This window comes from Apium graveolens, chromosome 6, assembly GCF_009905375.1.
Source record: "Apium graveolens cultivar Ventura chromosome 6, ASM990537v1, whole genome shotgun sequence".
NCBI classification, from domain to species: domain Eukaryota; kingdom Viridiplantae; phylum Streptophyta; class Magnoliopsida; order Apiales; family Apiaceae; genus Apium; species Apium graveolens.
The window spans coordinates 178942143-178961687 of record NC_133652.1 but is presented as its reverse complement, the minus strand read 5'-3'; positions in this window follow the sequence as shown (position 1 = coordinate 178961687).

Here is a 19545-nt window from a genome sequence, read left to right as displayed (position 1 = left end):
TTTATAAAGTGCATTAATATAATCATTAATTCTTTAATAACTGCTTCGATATATATTCATAAGATCTCCCAATTATATCTTGGGGATGAAACAACTAGCCGAGTTCATACATGCCTGATTACAATCTAACACTGCTAGTTCTAAATACTGAAAGGAAAATACATAAGCCGTGTACCCTGAAAGGCTAGGAACGCTATCTACTACTAGCAATCCTATCAAAATTGGTGACAAGTCACTCAGCCTTCTTCAAGGTCTACATCTAGTCACTAATCTCTCAGTCACTATCACTGCGAGTGAGGTCACACACCCTCCTCATCGCTCCTGCAATCATCATCTCTGCATCGACTACCGGGATGTATCCTCCCACTGATGTCATCCTCATCTGAACCCTGGTACGGAGCTCGATCCCATCAATCTCTCTACGGGCTATGGCTGGGGAAGCAGCTCTGAAATCTTTGGGGTATCCTAGTCGGGTAGCTCTCTCAGCTGTCAGTGCCTGGCGTAACTCAGCAATGCGGGCAGACGCCGCCGTGATCTCAGCGTTAAGCTGACTCACTACCCAGTCGTGTACGGCTACATACATGGTCGCCGGTGGTGGTAGAGGTGAGTCTAGATCGCTAGAGGATATGTTCTGGACCTCATGGAACTGTGCTCGTATCGCCTCCTCATCATCGTCATCCGTATAGGACATAGGGCTCTGGATCCCTGGGGGTGGTGTAGGAGAGCGAATAGCCTGGTGTGGGTACATCTCTCCATACTACGCCATTAGCTACGGGGACAGAAAGCTCAGTCTCCTCCTCTAAGACATCCTCAGTAGGGTCATTGTCTGAATCATCAATGGGTGGGCTCTCTGGCTCGGGAATAGGGTTATGCTCAGGAATCATCAAATCATCAACAGGGTCAACCTCCCTCCTAGGCTCCACTGGTACCTGACACAATAGGCAAGGTGTTACTAACTTAGAGTTGGAATTCCCTTGAGGGTAAAACAGTCAAGACTACCCGTGTAGCCCGACGACGAACTCGACTTGAGCTCTAATTGATTGTTTTATTATTCTTAGGTCTACATATTTTATATCCTATCGTTTCCAAGATTTGATAACCTAAGGCTCTGATACCATTTCTGTGGCGACCCAAAACACGGGGTCAGGAGTCTCGGAAGCCACGCTATCTAAACTCACACAACTCACACTACAATATGTAAATACTCACGCTTCACGACCCCACACTTAACACACACACACACACACACTATAGGTTATTGTCTTGGAAATGAACCATCATTACTAGAGAATTTTATTACAACCCAAATGTAATTAGTCTTACCAGGGGTGACCTTTAAGTAAGGTTAATCCGCCGGCCGAATATACGCTTCTTATTTCTTATTTTACATAAACCATACTTATAAATAAGCCGAACTATAAACAACTGAAAACTAATCCAGCTTATTCCGACTACCTGAGGTACTGCACCAAACAATCTACGGAACATCAGGCCATTTCCTACCCGTTTCCTGGCTGTGGTTCTCATGGCAGGCATCTTGATTCACTGTTGTGTTGTGTCAATTTAAGAAAACAAGTGTGAGCTAAGATGTTCAGCATAATAATGTACAGTATGAAAATGACTGTATAATAACATCATATATTATATATATATATGTTTTATTTAAAAGTAGATTTTTCGGTGTCCCATACCTTCTTATGAGAATAATTCTTTTAAGGGGTTTTTATAACCTGCGAATACCTTAATAGTAATCCCAGCACCTAGGCTTGGGTTACGGTATTGCGTATCAATTCCAATTGGAAGATTTTGGACATCTCACAGGAGCCACCGCATACGATGATCAGTCGTCCTACGGAAAGTAACCTTCTTTACTAGTAAAAGGACTAATACCGTCATCTCTCGGGTATCACCCTGGCCGCATTCGGGCTACGTGTCCCATTTTCGGGTATACACATACTTCACAAGTTCCTGAGTACACAAAGTACCTTCGCCTGCGGTACCTTTGGTAGCCCATCCAGCACACGTAGTACCAGAGTCTACCCCTCCATTGTCCTTCAACAGAATTCTATCCATCCCGGGAACTTGAACCACATCGAAGTTCCCCAAGTGTTTTGCTTGTTGATAGAGATAATTTATCTTTTTAGAATATAAGTGTATATATATGTATATACGTACTTCCGAGAATTTCGGAGGAAGTACTAGGGATGTGAGTTGACCGTTGTCAACAGATAATTAATAAGGGGAAAGTTTCTTCTTGAAACTATATTCAATATAATAATAAGTCGGGATAATATTCACCGACGATCTGAAATTATTCGAATGATACTTCTAAATCAGAAGGTATATCAGGATCTATGATCTTTAAATCAATAACAATCCTCAAATAAATAATCAATAATTAAATAATAGTCTATAAATAATTAAGTGATAATTGATATTCATCATACCTCGAATGAGTTATTCTTTTAAAAGATTTATTTAAATAGTATTCCTCAACTAGTTTATGTTTACATAATTAATAATCTCTAATGATTAGTCGGGTTTTAGTAAATAAACGTTGAAGTATACTACTCCTATAATAAAGGAATATGTATATTATATTTAATATCCGAATCAATAAAATATAGTTGAGGGAATATGCTCATTGGGAAATCATTTTAAAAGTTCGAGGTGTTTTAATGTTTCGTAAGTGGACGATGAGTCCCTTTAAAACGTACTATTATGGACTTATATCCATCCTATAATATCTCCGGAACGATTCCCGGGTTTTATCTTAAATCCCGACCGACCCTCGGTCTTCTATCATACATTACGCTTAAAGCGAAATAACATTTCACGATATATACTTATCGTACAACATCGCTATATCATGCGAAAATTCAAAACTACGTATCATGGCAAACATAGTATTTATGCGATGATAGTAAAACAATCTTTTCACAACACAACAGAAAAATGGAGTTGGGTTTGTAAACTTGCCTGGGTATCTCGAGGTGGAGGATGCTCTAGGTTCCGCTCGGAAATCTATAACCATAAACACATTTCATTTCGTTAGGTTCCGTCCTAATTCACGGTAACTCGCACTCATGCGCTACTCATTATACACCCTCTCAACTCATACTACCCTTAAAATTTCTTTTAAGTCATAAACACTTTATGGTCACTTCATTTTCCTAAGTATCTTGAGTTCATTCTGATTATCGTTGTCGGCTCCGCTTAAGGATTCTTACGTTTTCTACTCGCGCGGTCTCGGCTCCGACATTTTTATAAAATTGAGAAATCATTATTTTTACTTGAAACTTTTATGACCGTTAGGAAACTCCACATGTTACTCTCTGTAAATATTTCATGATTTATGAATACTTTTAAGTCTATCCTTTATATTTTCAAAGTTCGTGATTTGTAGCAGTTTTTGTCGCGTAAAACACTTTTACTAAAACGATCATAACTTTTGATCCGTAAATCAGAATTAAGCGATTCAAGCGCCTAAACGACCCTTATAACATTTTCTATCTTAAAAAAAGTCTATTTCTCAAGAATCTACAGTTTACAACTTCGAGACTTTCTGCAGAAACTTAAAGTTACGGTTTGTTATTTTTAACGAAGTTACGTTTACGATCGGGGTTTCGTTTATGCCTTAACTATCAACACAACCACCAACAATCATCATATTATCATCAACACACAAAATCCTCTCAAGAACATCATGTTCTTGAGGCAACAACAACCAACCTTAAATCTACTTAACTTAATCATCAAGATTTCATAAACAACACTTAGTAAGCTAGGTTTACTAACACCCACTAAATGGATCTTAACATGAACCTTAAATAAAGTTAGGCCAAAGATTTTTACCTTTCTTGAAAGCTTGAGATGTTTTCTTGAGGATGATGGGGGCTTGGAAGTGCTTGGTATGATTTTTGGAACCTAAAACCACCATTAAAATCAAGAAACCAAAGAGAGGTTACTATTCACACTATTCACTAGTGAGCTTCTTGAATTTATTCCACCCATCAAACCTTGATAAAAAGAGATGAAAGATTTTTCTTACCTTAGTTTAGTTTCTAGGAGGCTTGGGAAATAATTGTGGGATTTTACAAGAACTAGAGCTTGGAGTTTTGAATTGCAATTTCCTTCTTTTCTTCAAAATAGCCGAATGGGAGCTTTTGGGGGTGGGGGGGTATTTGTAGCCCTTGTTTGCTTCTCTTGGATGAATTCTAGGTTGCTTCTTGGAAGGTGACTTGATATCTTTGCAAGTTGATCTTTATTCTTCCTAAGATAGCTTAGGTTTATTCCTTGTCTCCAAATCTATTGACAAATCTTTGTAGCTTGCTAGCTTACAAGCTAAACTACAAGGTTAGCTCCTTAGCACACTATTTGCTAGCTAGCTTGGTCATCCTAGGGTTAGCTTACTATTTGATGAAGTAACCATGGTTACTTCCTTACCATGGTTTAGTTAGTGCGTTACGTTTAATTAATCGTTTACGCGTTCGCTCGGTTACTTAAACGTTCTCCGCAATACTTATCCGTAAATGGTTCGCAATGTAATTCTTTTCGTATTTATTCCTTATATTTTTATTTATCCTAATTGAATATAAATCCGTAGGATTTTAATCTCGTAATTATATTATAATTCCCGTAGTCCTTGATAAGTCGTAATTACGGTTGTTCTTCAAAGTTCGTTTTCTTCGAAAACTAATAGCGTTTACATACACTCATTTGGTACGTATAGTCGTAATATCTATTCCGAAACTCATTTTCTTATGCACTATATAGTGTGGGCTCAAAAGTTTTCCCGTCTGTCAGGGTTACTATTCATTAAACGTTTTACAAGGTCTCAAAAATTTGAGTTATTACATATTATCTCTATCAACTATCCTTAATCATCCTCGCATGATGTGTCAATTTTGTGATCCAGTTTTTGAGGTTATCAATCATCGCAGGGTTAAGGGTTGAGAAGAAAATGGGGGAAATGAAGAATGAAGAAGTGAGGGAACAATTTTTAGAGTCGTTGTATTTACTTGTAACACCCCCAGATCCGGGGTCGGGGATCCGGGTCGTCACGGTCTGTCTTTCCACAATATCACTTAACTTAATTAATAAAAAAATAACCTCATGCTGTGACCCCACACTAACACACACCACAACCCGTTATAGTCTCAGAGATGAAATTGAAATAAGTACAAGTCCTTGAATCCACAATTTAAAAGTTATTACAACCCAAAATGATTACTTGATAAGTTTACAGTAAATTGCCATTATCTGCCACAAGTTATAATTATACAATATTTGGTTCCCAAAAGTAGAATGCCTGTTCTACCAATAGATCTACCTCTGCAGCTATAGCAGCTACAACATCAACGGGAAGACGCGGGACGCTTCCCACGCGCTTGCGCTGGGTCTGCTTGAGTCTGGCCATATTTCCTAACTGTTGTTGTGCGATGAAGAAATGAAACAAGAGTGAGCATTACAGCTCGTAAGATAATATATAGTGTAAACAATAATGCAAGTATCTAAATGGATATATAACTTACTAGAATCCTTTATCAAGTGTAAGGTAATTACTTACTGAATATAAGCTTAAAGGAAGATGAATTTACCAATTACTTCACTATGCTTATACCATTTTTAGAAATCTACTTGAACTACCACTGTTCAAAGTATAATAAGTTTCAAAAGTTCGTCCCATAGATGAGACCACAAGTTAAGACTTGAATAGATTCAATCTTTGAATTAATTTTTAAAGGAAATGAAGTTATGAGATACTTCATTCAATGGAAACACCATTATAACTGTTTGACCCTTGTCAATGCTTCAGCAATCACCCATTCGTAGCCTTTCGATCGAAATACTCCGGGTAGTGTTGCAGAAATATCCAACTGGATGATGAACTCATTACTGGAGTTTGTCGCGCCAGGAAGACCACTTACGATGATCAGTCGCAGTAGTGCAACCCCACCATTTTCTACATGTAGAGGAGAACCTGTCGGATTTACTTGTCAACCGAACAATGGACTCCTAAGGAATGGACCGTCTTAGCGGAACTTCCGGGCCATTTGGGCCAATATAATAAGGCTGGGCCGACGCCACTCGACCACTTACGCCACTCCTAGTTCAGATGAAATCCATAACTCTGAAACGTAAAGCTCGTCCCCACTTTCCCCAAGTAGAAACTTGTTGATACGGCTCCACCAAGAAGTCGTATCTAGTTGGAAAGGAAAACTCAAAGATATTTCCCAGGCGATGCCTGTTAATGGATTAACTTGTTCCAAGAATTTTACTTCCCGAGTGTTGGGTAAGTAATCAAAAACTCTTTTATCAGAATAGCAACCTTGTTGCGAATATAAAATACACCATAGAGCCGGATCCCTCAGGTTTTGAGCGAGTATTTAAATCCCCTTCGAAAGGAGGATCTTAAATATAAAAATGAGTTTTGGGATCCGCCCTAACTTTTAAAATCATTTTGAAGACTCGAAAACATTTTTAAGAATGTTTGGAGTGATGCTGATTTAATAAAATAAATCAGTCCCAATATATTATAAAATATCTGAATATTATTATTTAAATAATATTCCCATAAAGAATAATCTTTATAAAAATAATTGAAGTAGAAGTTATAAAACTTATACTTGAAATGAATATTAAATAACCAAAGATATACTTATACGAAAGTAATATCTTTATTTGAATAATCAAAAGTGAGTTTGATTATCGACACATTATTCTTTAATAAAGTAAAGAATATTAATTAGTAAATAATCGGTGTCATAAGTCCTCGAATGAATATTCAAAATAATATTCATTAATAAAATAAACGGAGTCATAAGCCCTCGAATGAATATTCAAAATAATATTCATTAATAAAATAAACGGAGTCATAAGCCCTCGAATGAATATTCAAAATAATATTCATTAATAAAATAAAGTTATCGAATAAACCTTATTCGATTCATAGTTTTGAAAACTATATCTATATATATATATAAATATATATAATATACTTGGGAACATCGACTCCCGGTTTTAGAAAAATGTTCACCTTTGGGTCCCCTATACTAAGGGTATACGCAACTACTGCTTATCTCTAGCATAGGTATTATGCAACTTATAATCAATTGAATCAACAATATATATCAAGATTATGAAATAGACATGCATATATACCATATCACATGCTTCAATATATCGCAAGATTTGCTAATTAACCATCATGCATCTATCACAAGATAATGTATGTACATATGTATACATCACAACAACAGTATAACGGGTAGAAAACTTGCCTGAGCGACTGGGGGTGATAAATGGCTTGGGATGAGTGTGGTAACCTATAAACAACATGTAAGTTGGAATTAAACCAAAGTCGCTTTATGAATCTATACTTTAACCAATTAGACCCTAACGTTCGCTTTTGCGCTTAACGATTCACTTAAGTCGCTCGAGTACCCTCGGCTCCACCATTTTTAATAAATTAACCATTAAGGGTTTTAAGGCGATTCTTTCGCGAGTGCCTTACCAACTGCATAATACACTTCACATAAATGTTTCATACTCCAATTAGTCCTTTAAGGTCTTTAACCTATGTTTCAAAGTAAAGCGAGTGGTAATGGTTCGTTCGCGAAACGCCGTTACTTAAAACGGTCGTTTCTCCTAAACCGTATATCAGATTCAAACGAACCACATATCAAAACGAAGCTCGTAACATGAACTATCTAATCATGGAAATGGTCAAAACCTAACAGTGAGATCTCGGGTCCTGATGTTAAGAGCAAAAACAGTCTAAAGTAAATCGGACATTACGACGACTATGTTTACGCGATTACCAATTTTTATTCTACTCCAAATCAACCACAAACCAACCACAATTCAACCATACAACCAAACTCCATCCATACCTCACTAAAACAGCCCCAACACCTCAAGTTTTTCTAATTTATATTAATCTCAAACATGAACTAAAACTATTCTTAAGTTCTTTAACTAATAACCAAGATTTACAACTCCAAAAACATCACAAAACCAACTAATCTCTACATACACAACAATCAAGCCTCTTATGAATTATAATACTCATGCTAAGTTCTTAACATTCAATAACAAAGCTAGGTTAAGAGATTATACCTTCCTTGTGAGTAGGAGTAACTAATTAGCTTGGAATCACCCTTGAAAGTCCTTATCCAAGCTTAATATAAATAAAAACTCAAGAACAAAAATTTAAGTTCTTGAAAAACACTATTCACCCTCTTCTTCCATGAATTTTAGGAAGATATTGTGAATGAATTTGAAGCTCAAACTTATAGGATAGCTATATCTATGCATAAGGAGTATTAGATAATTACCTCACTAATTAATAAGGCTTGGATCTTGGATTTTGGATTTTTCTTCTTGAAAAAAGAGAAAGGCCGAGAGCTTTCTTGAAGAAAAGAAGTCAAATTTGTGTTTTTGTGATTTTGTGATTTGTTTTGCTTGGTTGCTTGCTTTTGTTTTTGATTTATTACTTTTAACCATGGTGAATTTTGTGTGGTTCTTAATCAACCAACAACACACTTCTCTTTGGTCATGCTTAGGTCATCATGTTATGTCATCCTCCCACACTTGTCCTCTTCTTATTGGTTTGATGACATCATCCTCACTAACCTCTTTGATTAGCTTCTAATTACTTGGCTAATGACCGCTGATCTGTTATATGGTTCGCTTAACTTTCGTTTTCGTTTATCGTTTGAGGGATCATACCCGGGATCTTATTACTTGGGTTTCCTTAACCTATCTTAATACATTATATTCCTTTTATGATCCTCTCGTATAATCCTTGAATTTAAATTCTTTTTATACTGTTACCTTATACTCAATTCTTTCGGTATCTGGTGGATTTTCGGGAAAAATCAAAGTGTTTGAATTTGGATTCTGACGATCTTTACATACACTTATATATCATATAGAGTGCTAATAAGATCTCAGAATAACATTAAAAGAACCCCTACATAGTGTGGCATGAAAAGTTTTCTTATTCAGCAATATCAGCAAAAACACTATTCATAAGGGTTACAAAAAAAGGTTCAAAATTTTGGGGTTATTACAGTCTCCCCTCCTTAAAAGGATTTCGTCCCGGAATCAAATAGAAAACAAATGGGGGTACTTTTCTAGCATTGCGCTCTCTAGTTCCCAAGTTGATTCTTCCATATTATGATTCTGCCATATCACTCTGACTAGCTTGATTACTTTGTTCTGAAGCACCTGCTCCTTCTTATCCATAATCTTTATTGGTCTTTCCACGTAAGTCAGATCTGGTTGCATATCCACCTGCTCGTACTCCACTATGTGCCTGGCATCCCGATGATACTTCCTTAGCATTGACACATGGAACACATTATGAACTTGTTGTAGGTTCGGGGGTAAGGCTAGCTCGTAAGCCAACTTCCCAATCCGTCTTAGTATCTCAAAAGGTCCAATGTATCTTGGGCTTAGTTTCCCTTTCTTTCCGAACCTCATCAATCCCTTCCAAGGGGATACTTTTAGTAGTACTAAGTCCCCTACTTCATACTCCTTGTCCTTTCGGGCTAGGTCTGCATATTTCTTCTGTCTGTCTTGGGCTGCTACCAGCCATCCTCTGATAAGATCCACTATGTCTTTGGTCCTTTGGACCACTTCGGGTCTGAGCATCTTCCACTCTCTTACTTCATCCCAGTATAAGGGAGATCGACACCTTCTTCCGTACAGGGCCTCATAAGGCAGCATTCCGATGCTAGCATGAAAGCTATTGTTATAAGAAAACTCGATCAACGGCAAGTGATCATCCCAACTTCCTTTAAAGTCTATTGCGCAGACTCTCAACATATCCTCTAGTGTCTGGATGGTCCTTTCACTCTGCCCATCCATCTGGGGATGGTAAGCGGTACTCATATTTAACTTGGTCCCCGCACATTCTTAAAAGCTCTTCCAAAATCTGGAGTTGAACCTGGGGTCTCGGTCTGAGACAATGGACGCTGGGACTCCATGTCGCGTCACTATTTCCTTAAGGTAAATGTCCACCGGTCTATCGACTGTGTATCTCTCATTGATAGGAATGAAATGGGCTGACTTTGTCAGTCGGTCTATAATCACCCATATGGCATCATGGTTGGCTTTCGTCCTTGGTAAACCGACAACAAAATCCATGGCTATCTGTTCCCATTTCCATTCGGGAATCTCCAGGGGTCGTAAAAGTCTACTGGGTCTCTGGTGCTCTGCCTTTACTCTTTGGTAAGTCAAGCATTTGCTTACCCATTCTGCTACGTCCCTCTTCATGTTGGGCCACCAGTAATACTCCTTCAAATCCCTATACATCTTGGTGCTTCCCGGGTGAATGTAATACCTTGAACTATGGCTGTCATCCAAAATCTCGTCTTTAAGCTCTTTAACGTTCGGAACCCAAATCCGGTAGGAGTACCTCATTATCCCTTTATCATCTTTCTCAGTATGGATCTCTTCTCTAGTCATTGACTCTCTGCCTTCATTCATTACTTTCTCTTGGCACAATATGATCTTTTCCAATAACTCTGGCTGCATCGAGATCTCAAAAAGTTTTTTAGTTCCAGTTTCGGTTACCTTTACTTCTATTTCCATTCTCTCGAAATCCTTTATCAATTCCTCCGAAGTCATTATCATTTTGAGTCTTTCCTTCCTGCTAAGGGCGTCAGCCACCACATTGGCTTTCCCTGGATGATAGAGAATCTCACAATCATAGTCCTTGATTAGTTCTAACCATCTCCTCTGGCGCATACTGAGCTCTTTCTGCGTAAATATGTACTTGAGGCTCTTATGGTCTGTGAAAATCTCGCACTTCTCTCCATACAAGTAGTGCCTCCAAATTTTTAAGGCAAAAACTATTGCCACAAGCTCAAGGTCATGAGTAGGATATCTAATCTCGTATTCCTTCAGTTGTCTCGACGCATACGCAATCACCTTACTGTGCTGCATAAGCACACACCCTAATCCTTTGTGCGACGCGTCACTATATATCATAAAATCTCATTTTCCGTCTGGCAATGCCAACACCGGGGCCGTTACCAACCTTTTCTTTAATTCCTGAAAACTGTTCTCGCATTTTTCCGTCCATTCAAACTTCTCTGTCTTACGAGTAAGTCATGTCAAAGGGGCTGCGATCTTCGCAAAGTCCTGTACAAATCTACGATAGTAGCCGGCCAATCCTATGAAACTTCTTACCTCTGTGGGTGTGGTTGGCCTTTCCTAATTTGAGACCGCCTCTACCTTGGAGGGGTCGACCAATACTCCTTCTTTATTGATCACATGTCCTAAAAACTGTACTTCATTCCGCCAGAATTCACACTTCGAGAATATGGCATATAACTATTCCTCTCTGAGTATTCCTAGAGCTATCCTCAAATGCTCTGCATGTTCTGCCTCAGTCCTTGAGTAGATTAAAATATCATCGATAAAAACTATCACACACTTGTCCAAGTACTTCTTAAATACTCTGTTCATTAAATCCATGAAAGCTGCTGGGGCGTTGGTTAATCCAAAGGACATTACCAAGAACTCATAGTGCCCATACCTGGTACGGAATGCGGTCTTGGGAATATCTTCGGGTTTAATCTTTAGCTGGTGATATCCAGTTCTCAGGTCAATCTTGGAAAAATAAACAACATCCTTTAGCTGGTCGAACAGATTGTCTATTCTAGGTAACGGGTACCTGTTCTTTATGGTTAGCTTGTTCAACTCTCGGTAGTCGATGCACAGCCTCATGCTCCCATCCTTCTTCTTAACAAATAACACTGGTGCTCCCCACGGAGACACACTGGGTCTTATCATACCCTTATCCAAGAGTTCCTGCAATTGAGTAGCTAATTCCTTCATTTCTAACGGGGGTAACCGGTAAGGTGCTTTTGAAACTGGCCCCGTCCCTGGGGCCAACTCAATAGCAAATTCAATCACTCTATCGGGTGGTAATCCCGGAAGGTCTTGTGGGAATACATATTCAAATTCGTTGACTACCGGAATATCTTATAAGTTGGGCACCTCCTTATGCGTGTCCACCACATAGGCTAGGTAAGCCTCATTTTCTTTTCGTAGCATCCTTTTGGCCTGGGCCATAGTCAAAAAAATTTTCATCTGCCTCTTTCCTCTAAATATGACTTCTTTCTTTCCTGGGATATTCAACTTAACTTTCTTCCCCTTACAGTCTATCTGAGCATCATTGCTAGATAGCCAATCCCTTCCCAAAATTACATCAGACTCCCCTAATTTAAAAGGAATCAGATCAATACTAAAAGATTGTTCCCCTATGCCTAACTCACTGGCGGGGTGAATCTGGTTAACAGGAATAACTTCATGATTGGCTATTTCTACTTGTAAGGGTTCTATCAAGGGTTCAGCCTTAAGTCTTAATTTACACGCAAAGTCCTTTGATATAAAATATTTAGTTGCTCCCGAATCAAATAAAACATTTGCACTTACTGAATTTAGAGAAAGGGTACCTGCTATCACATCTGAGTCTTTCATAGCATCCTGGACTGTCATGTTGAAAGTCCTCGCAGTCAGTGGCTTATTAGAAGCAGCTCTGCTTGCTCCTGAAGCTGCTGGTTTGTTCATTGGGCATTCCCTCTTCCAATGACCCGGGCGTCCACACTGATGACAAGTGGTGGTTGGAATGACGGTAGGGGCTGAGAAGGGCATTTGTGGGAATAGTGGCCCACTTGTCCACACTTAAAGCAGGTTACTGGCTTTTCCTTACACTCCCCAGAATGCATCCTTCCACAAGTGTTACAGGCTGGAAATGGGGGTTGAGACTGGTTGGAATAGGACATTCTTGACTTCTGGCCGCTCTGGCTCACATTCACACTCATTGGCCGCTTAAACCCAGTGTTCTTTCTCGGTAGGGACACTGCTCCTCGATTAAATCTAGTTGGGAAGCTCCTTCCTGCGGAACCTCCACCCATGCTCATACTTTTCCTCTTTATTCCCTTCTTCTCTCTTTCCTTCTGCATCTATTCACTTTCGGCTTCCATAATTGTTGCCTTTTGCACCAGAGTGGCATAATCACTAAGCTCAAGGATTGCCACCCTATTCTGAATCCACGGTTTCAGTCCCTGCTGAAACCTCCTAGCTTTCTTTTCCTCGGTGCTCACAAACTCCGGAATAAACCTTGATAACTCAGTAAATTTTGCTTCGTACTCTGCTACAGATAAGTTATTCTGCTTTAGCTCCAAGAACTTGAGCTCCATCTGGTTTTCCATAAACCTCGGGATATATTTTCCCAGAAACAACTGACTGAATCTCTCCCAGGTTATAATAGCATCTGTCTCCATGTTTTTCTTGGCCTCCCACCAGTAGTTAGCCTCTCCTTTCAGAAGGTAGGTAGCAAATACAGTCTTCTGTGCCTCATCGGTACTCAGAATCTCAAAGGATTTCTCCATTTCCTTTAACCATGCCCTTGCCTCAACTAGGTCGGCTGATCCGTGGAACTCAGGGGGCTTAAGGGACTTGAAAGCCCTGAAGGAGTTTGCCATAACATTGTTATTTCCTTGAGGGGGTGGGTTGGGTTGACGTTCCAAGTTCTACCTTAGTAGTTGCATGAACTATCCCATGGGATCCATGCCTGGGTTTGGTACTGGTTGCTCAACCTCAGTTTCTCCTTCTTCAGCCTCTATCTCAAATCCCTCAACATCATATGTTTCCTCCTCCTCTTCATACAGGGAGTCATCCTGTTCAACATAATCCTCATCTTTCTCTTCACTGTGTTCTTGGTTCCTATCGTCCTGGTTAAGGCTTCCCTGGTCCTCAGATCCAAGGTTCGCCCTAGTTCCAATCTTTCTTGGTGGCATGATACTGATAAAATTTTTTTTTTTAGGAAATTCAACGTTAGGTCACAATCATACACAAAATTGTGCCTTGCACAGTTCTATAATGGGGAGAATGTATCTTGCAATTCTATTATTTTATGACAGTTCTAATAAGAAGTGCAGTAATAAAAACAGTGATCTCGTCACTAAGGAACTGAACTGAAAGGAAACAAATATATACATAATGCGAGAAATACATAGTTTGATCTGGTCAAAAGTACAACAGTGCTACAGCCATCTGCCCAAAAGTGATACACAAGAGTCTACCTGTCTAGTCAGAAAAAGGGATGCTATATACAAGTCAACTATCCCGGAAAATTGGCTCTTACTATGGCTCGACTAACTAGACAACTAGACTATCCTATCGTCGGTCCTGAATCATACACCGGAGCGGGTCAGCTCCCATACCCTTTCCATCGCATGACGGAAGATATAGTCGGCCTGCCGCCTGGAGATCCTACCATGCCTGTCCCCCTGGAGCGATCGGAGTCTCGCTCGGGACATAAGCTCTATCCTCGTCAGCTCCCTCCTCAAGGATCGGGGTATAGTAGCCCTAGTCTCATAAGCTCGGGCACGCCTACCCGCCCTCTCTGCATCCAACTCTCTCCTGACGTCATCCAGCCGGGCCTCAGCAACAGCCACTCGGGTCCTCAATACATCCTGAACATAGCCGTGAGCTAACAAAGACTGCCTATGGGCAGGGTCGAGAGGTGGTGATTCCGGAGCCGCTGGGGGTGCCTCCTCGGTCTGCCTAGGCTCGGGAATATGGGTCTCTGAGCTGTCATCATAGGGGCTCCAAGATAGGGGTGGAGGGGTAGGAGCTCTGACCACCGGGAGTGAGGGTAAAGGGGTACCAGTATACTCGACTATAGCTCCGACATGCTCCTCAGCTACTGGGACCTCATCCGGGTCCTCCTCATCTGAAATAGCAACAACCTCTATCTCTGACTCCTCTGAGGGGTCCTCCTCGTCCTCCTCCATCTCAGGCTCCTCCTGATCCTCGGCATCTAGCAGTGCCTCATCATGCTCACGCTCGAACATCTCAGGGTCCTCTATCTCATGTGCCTACACATTAAACGAGCTAAGTTACTATCATGATACTTATAAGGGTTCCCGTAAGGGTTTTAACTGTCTGTGCTACTTTAAGTAGTCCGACTATGAACTTGGCAATAGTTCTTATTATCTTTGTGAGTTGATTATTATATCGTCGCATCATCTCTGAGGTTTATAACGCTTAGCTCTGATACCATTTCTGTAACGCCCCCAGATCCGGGGTCGGGGATCCGGGTCGTCACGGTCTTTCTTTCCACAATATCACTTAACTTAATTAATAAAAAAATAACCTCATGCTGTGCCCCACACTAACACACACCACAACCCGTTATAGTCTCAGAGATGAAATTGAAATAAGTACAAGTCCTTGAATCCACAATTTAAAAGTTATTACAACCCAAAATGATTACTTGATAAGTTTACAGTTAATTGCCATTATCTGCCACAAGTTATAATTATACAATATTTGGTTCCCAAAAGTAGAATGCCTGTTCTACCAATAGATCTACCTCTGCAGCTATAACAGCTACAACATCAACGGGAAGACGCGGGATGCTTCCCACGCGCTTGCGCTGGGTCTGCTTGAGTCTGGCCATCTTTCCTAACTGTTGTTGTGTGATGAAGAAATGAAGCAAGAGTGAGCATTACAGCTCGCAAGATAATATATAGTGTAAACAATAATGCAAGTATCTAAATGGATAACTTACTAGAATCCTTTATCAAGTGTAAGGTAATTACTTACTGGATATAAGCTTAAAGGAAGATGAATTTACCAATTACTTCACTATACTTATACCATTTTTAGAAATCTACTTGAACTACCACTGTTCAAAGTATAATAAGTTTCAAAAGTTCATCTCATAGATGAGACCACAAGTTAAGACTTGAATAGATTCAATCTTTGAATTAATTTTTAAAGGAAATGAAGTTATGAGATACTTCATTCAATGGAATCACCATTATAACTGTTTGACCCTTGTCAATGCTTCGGCAATCACCCATTCGTAGCCTTTCGATCGAAATACTCCGGGTAGTGTTGCAGAAATATCCAACTGGATGATGAACTCATTACGGGAGTTTGTCGCACCAGGAAGACCACTTACGATGATCAGTCGCAGTAGTGCAACCCCGCCATTTTCTACATGTAGAGGAGAACCTGTCGGATTTACTTGTCAACCGAAGACTGGACTCCTAAGGAATGGACCGTCTTAGCAGAACTTCCGGGCCATTTGGGCCAATATAATAAGGCTGGGCCGGTGCCACTCGACCACTTACGCCACTCCTAGTTCAGATGAAATCCATGACTCTGAAACGTAAAGCTCGTCCCCACTTTCCCCAAGTAGAAACTTGTTGATACGGCTCCACCAAGAAGTCGTATCTAGTTGGAAAGGAAAACTCACCGATATTTCCCAGGCGATGCCTGTTAATGGATTAACTTGTTCCAAGAATTTTACTTTCCGAGTGTTGGGTAAGTAATCAAAAACTCTTTTATCAGAATAACAACCTTGTTGCGAATATAAAATACACCACAGAGCCGGATCCCTCAGGTTTTGAGCGAGTATTTAAATCCCCTTCGAAAGGAGGATCTTAAATATAAAAATGAGTTTTGGGATCCGCCCTAACCTTTAAAATCATTTTGAAGATTCGAAAACATTTTTAAGAATGTTTGGAGTGATGCTGATTTAATAAAAGAAATCAGTCCCAATATATTAGAAAATATCTGAATATTATTATTTAAATAATATTCCCATAAAAAATAATCTTTATAAAAATAATTGAAGTCGCAGTTGTAAAACTTATACTTGAAATGAATATTAAATAACCAAAGATATACTTATACGAAAGTAATATCTTTATTTGAATAATCAAAAGTGAGTTTGATTATCGGCACATTATTCTTTAATAAAGTAAAGAATATTAATTAGTAAATAATCGGAGTCATAAGTCCTCGAATGAATATTCAAAATAATATTCATTAATAAAATAAACGGAGTCATAAGCCCTCGAATGAATATTCAAAATAATATTTATTAATAAAATAAACGGAGTCATAAGCCCTCGAATGAATATTCAAAATAATATTCATTAATAAAATAAAGTTATCGAATAAACCTTATTCGATTCATAGTTTTGAAAACTATATCTATATCTATAAATATATATAATATACTCGGGAACATCGACTCCCGGTTTTAGAAAAATGTTCACCTTTGGGTCCCCTATACTAAGGGTATACGCAACTACTGCTTATCTCTAACATAGGTATTATGCAACTTATAAGCAATTGAATCAACAATATATATCAAGATTACGAAACAGACATGCATATATACCATATCACATGCTCCAATATATCGCAAGATTTGCTAATTAACCACCATGCATCTATCACAAGATAATGCATATACATATGTATACATCACAACAACAGTATAACGGGTAGAAAACTTGCCTGAGCGACTGGGGGTGATAAATGGCTTGGGACGAGTCTGGTAACCTATAAACAACATGTAAGTTGGAATTAAACCAAAGTTGCTTATGAATCTATACTTTAACTAATTAGACCCTAACGTTCGCTTTTGCGCTTAACGATTCACTTAAGTCGCTCGAGTACCCTCGGCTCCACCATTTTTAATAAATTAACCATTAAGGGTTTTAAGGCGATTCTTTCGCGAGTGCCTTACCAACTGCATAATAAACTTCACATAAATGTTTCATACTCCAATTAGTCCTTTAAGGTCTTTAACCTATGTTTCAAAGCAAGGCGAGTGGTAATGGTTCGTTCGCGAAACGCCGTTACTTAAAACGGTCGTTTCTCCTAAACCGTATATCGGATTCAGACGAACCACATATCAAAACGAAGCTCGTAACTTGAACTATCTAATTATGGCAATGGTCAAAACCTAACAGTGAGTTCTAGGGTCCTGATGTTAAGAGCAAAAACAGTCTAAAGTAAATCGGACATTACGACGACTATGTTTACGCGATTACCAATTTTTATTCTACTCCAAATCAACCTCAAACCAACCACAATTCAACCATACAACCAAACTACATCCATACCTCACTACAACAGCCCCAACACCTCAAGTTGTTCCAATTTATATTAATCTCAAACATGAACTAAAACTATTCTTAAGTTCTTTAACTAATAACCAAGATTTACAACTCCAAAAACATCACAAAACCAACTAATCTCTACATACACATCAATCAAGCCTCTTATGAACTATAATACTCATGCTAAGCTCTTAACATTCAATAACAAAGCTAGGTTAAGAGATTATACCTTCCTTGTGAGTAGGAGTAACTAATTAGCTTGGAATCACCCTTGAAAGTCCTTATCCAAGCTTAATCTAAACAAAAACTCAAGAACAAAAATTTAAGTTCTTGAAAAAACCTATTCACCCTCTTCTTCCATGAATTTTAGGAAGAGATTGTGAATGAATTTGAAGCTCAAACTTATAGGATAGCTATATCTATGCATAAGGAGTATTAGATAATTACCTCACTAATTAACAAGGCTTGGATCTTGGATTTTGGATTTTTCTTCTTGAAAAAAAGAGAAAGGCCGAGAGCTTTCTTGAAGAAAAGAAGTCAACTTTGTGTTTTTGTGATTTTGTGATTTGTTTTGCTTGGTTGCTTGCTTTTGTTTTTGATTTATTACTTTTAACCATGGTGAATTTTGTGTGGTTCTTAATCAACCAACAACACACTTCTCTTTGGTCATGCTTAGGTCATCATGTTATGTCATCCTCCCACACTTGTCCTCTTCTTATTGGTTTGATGACATCATCCTCACTAACCTCTTTGATTAGCTTCTAATTACTTGGCTAATGACCGCTGATCTGTTATACGGTTCGCTTAACTTTCGTTTTCGTTTATCGTTTGAGGGATCATACTTGGGATCTTATTACTTGGGTTTCCTTAACCTTTCTCAATACATTATATTCCTTTTATGATCCTCTCTTATAATCCTTGAATTTAAATTCTTTTTATCCTGTTACCTTATACTCAATTCTTTCGGTATCTGGTGGATTTTCGGGAAAAATCAAAGTGTTTGAATTTGGATTATGACGATCTTTACATACACTTATATATCATATAGAGTGCTAATAAGATCTCAGAATAACAATAAAAGAACCCCTACATAGTGTGGCATGAAAACTTTTCTTATTCAGCAATATCAGCAAAAACACTATTCATAAGGGTTACAAAAAAAGTTCAAAATTTTGGGGTTATTACATTACTTGATTTCATTTTTCTTTTATTTAAATTATATATTAGGTGAAACTACTAAATTAACCCTTTGTCTAACCATTGACTGTTAAATATTAACGGCTGTTAGGTAATGAATAACACACAGAGGGTGGGTGAATGTGTTTTGGACAATTTTAATGGCTTTTTGAACTGTTATGAATGGTGAACAAAGTAATATGTCTTGTAGAGATAATATGCTTTAACAGAAATAATAAAACATGCACATGAATACACTATCTTTCAAAACTTACTTAATTTTATAAAAATCAAGCTAGTGTTTTGCTACAAATTTCTGGGTTCTTAGTATGTTAAGAACTCAGCTTCTCTCTCAAGAGTCATAAGAATTTTTGATCTGTTTGTTACAACTGAAATAAAGCATCCAGTGTTTACTTTA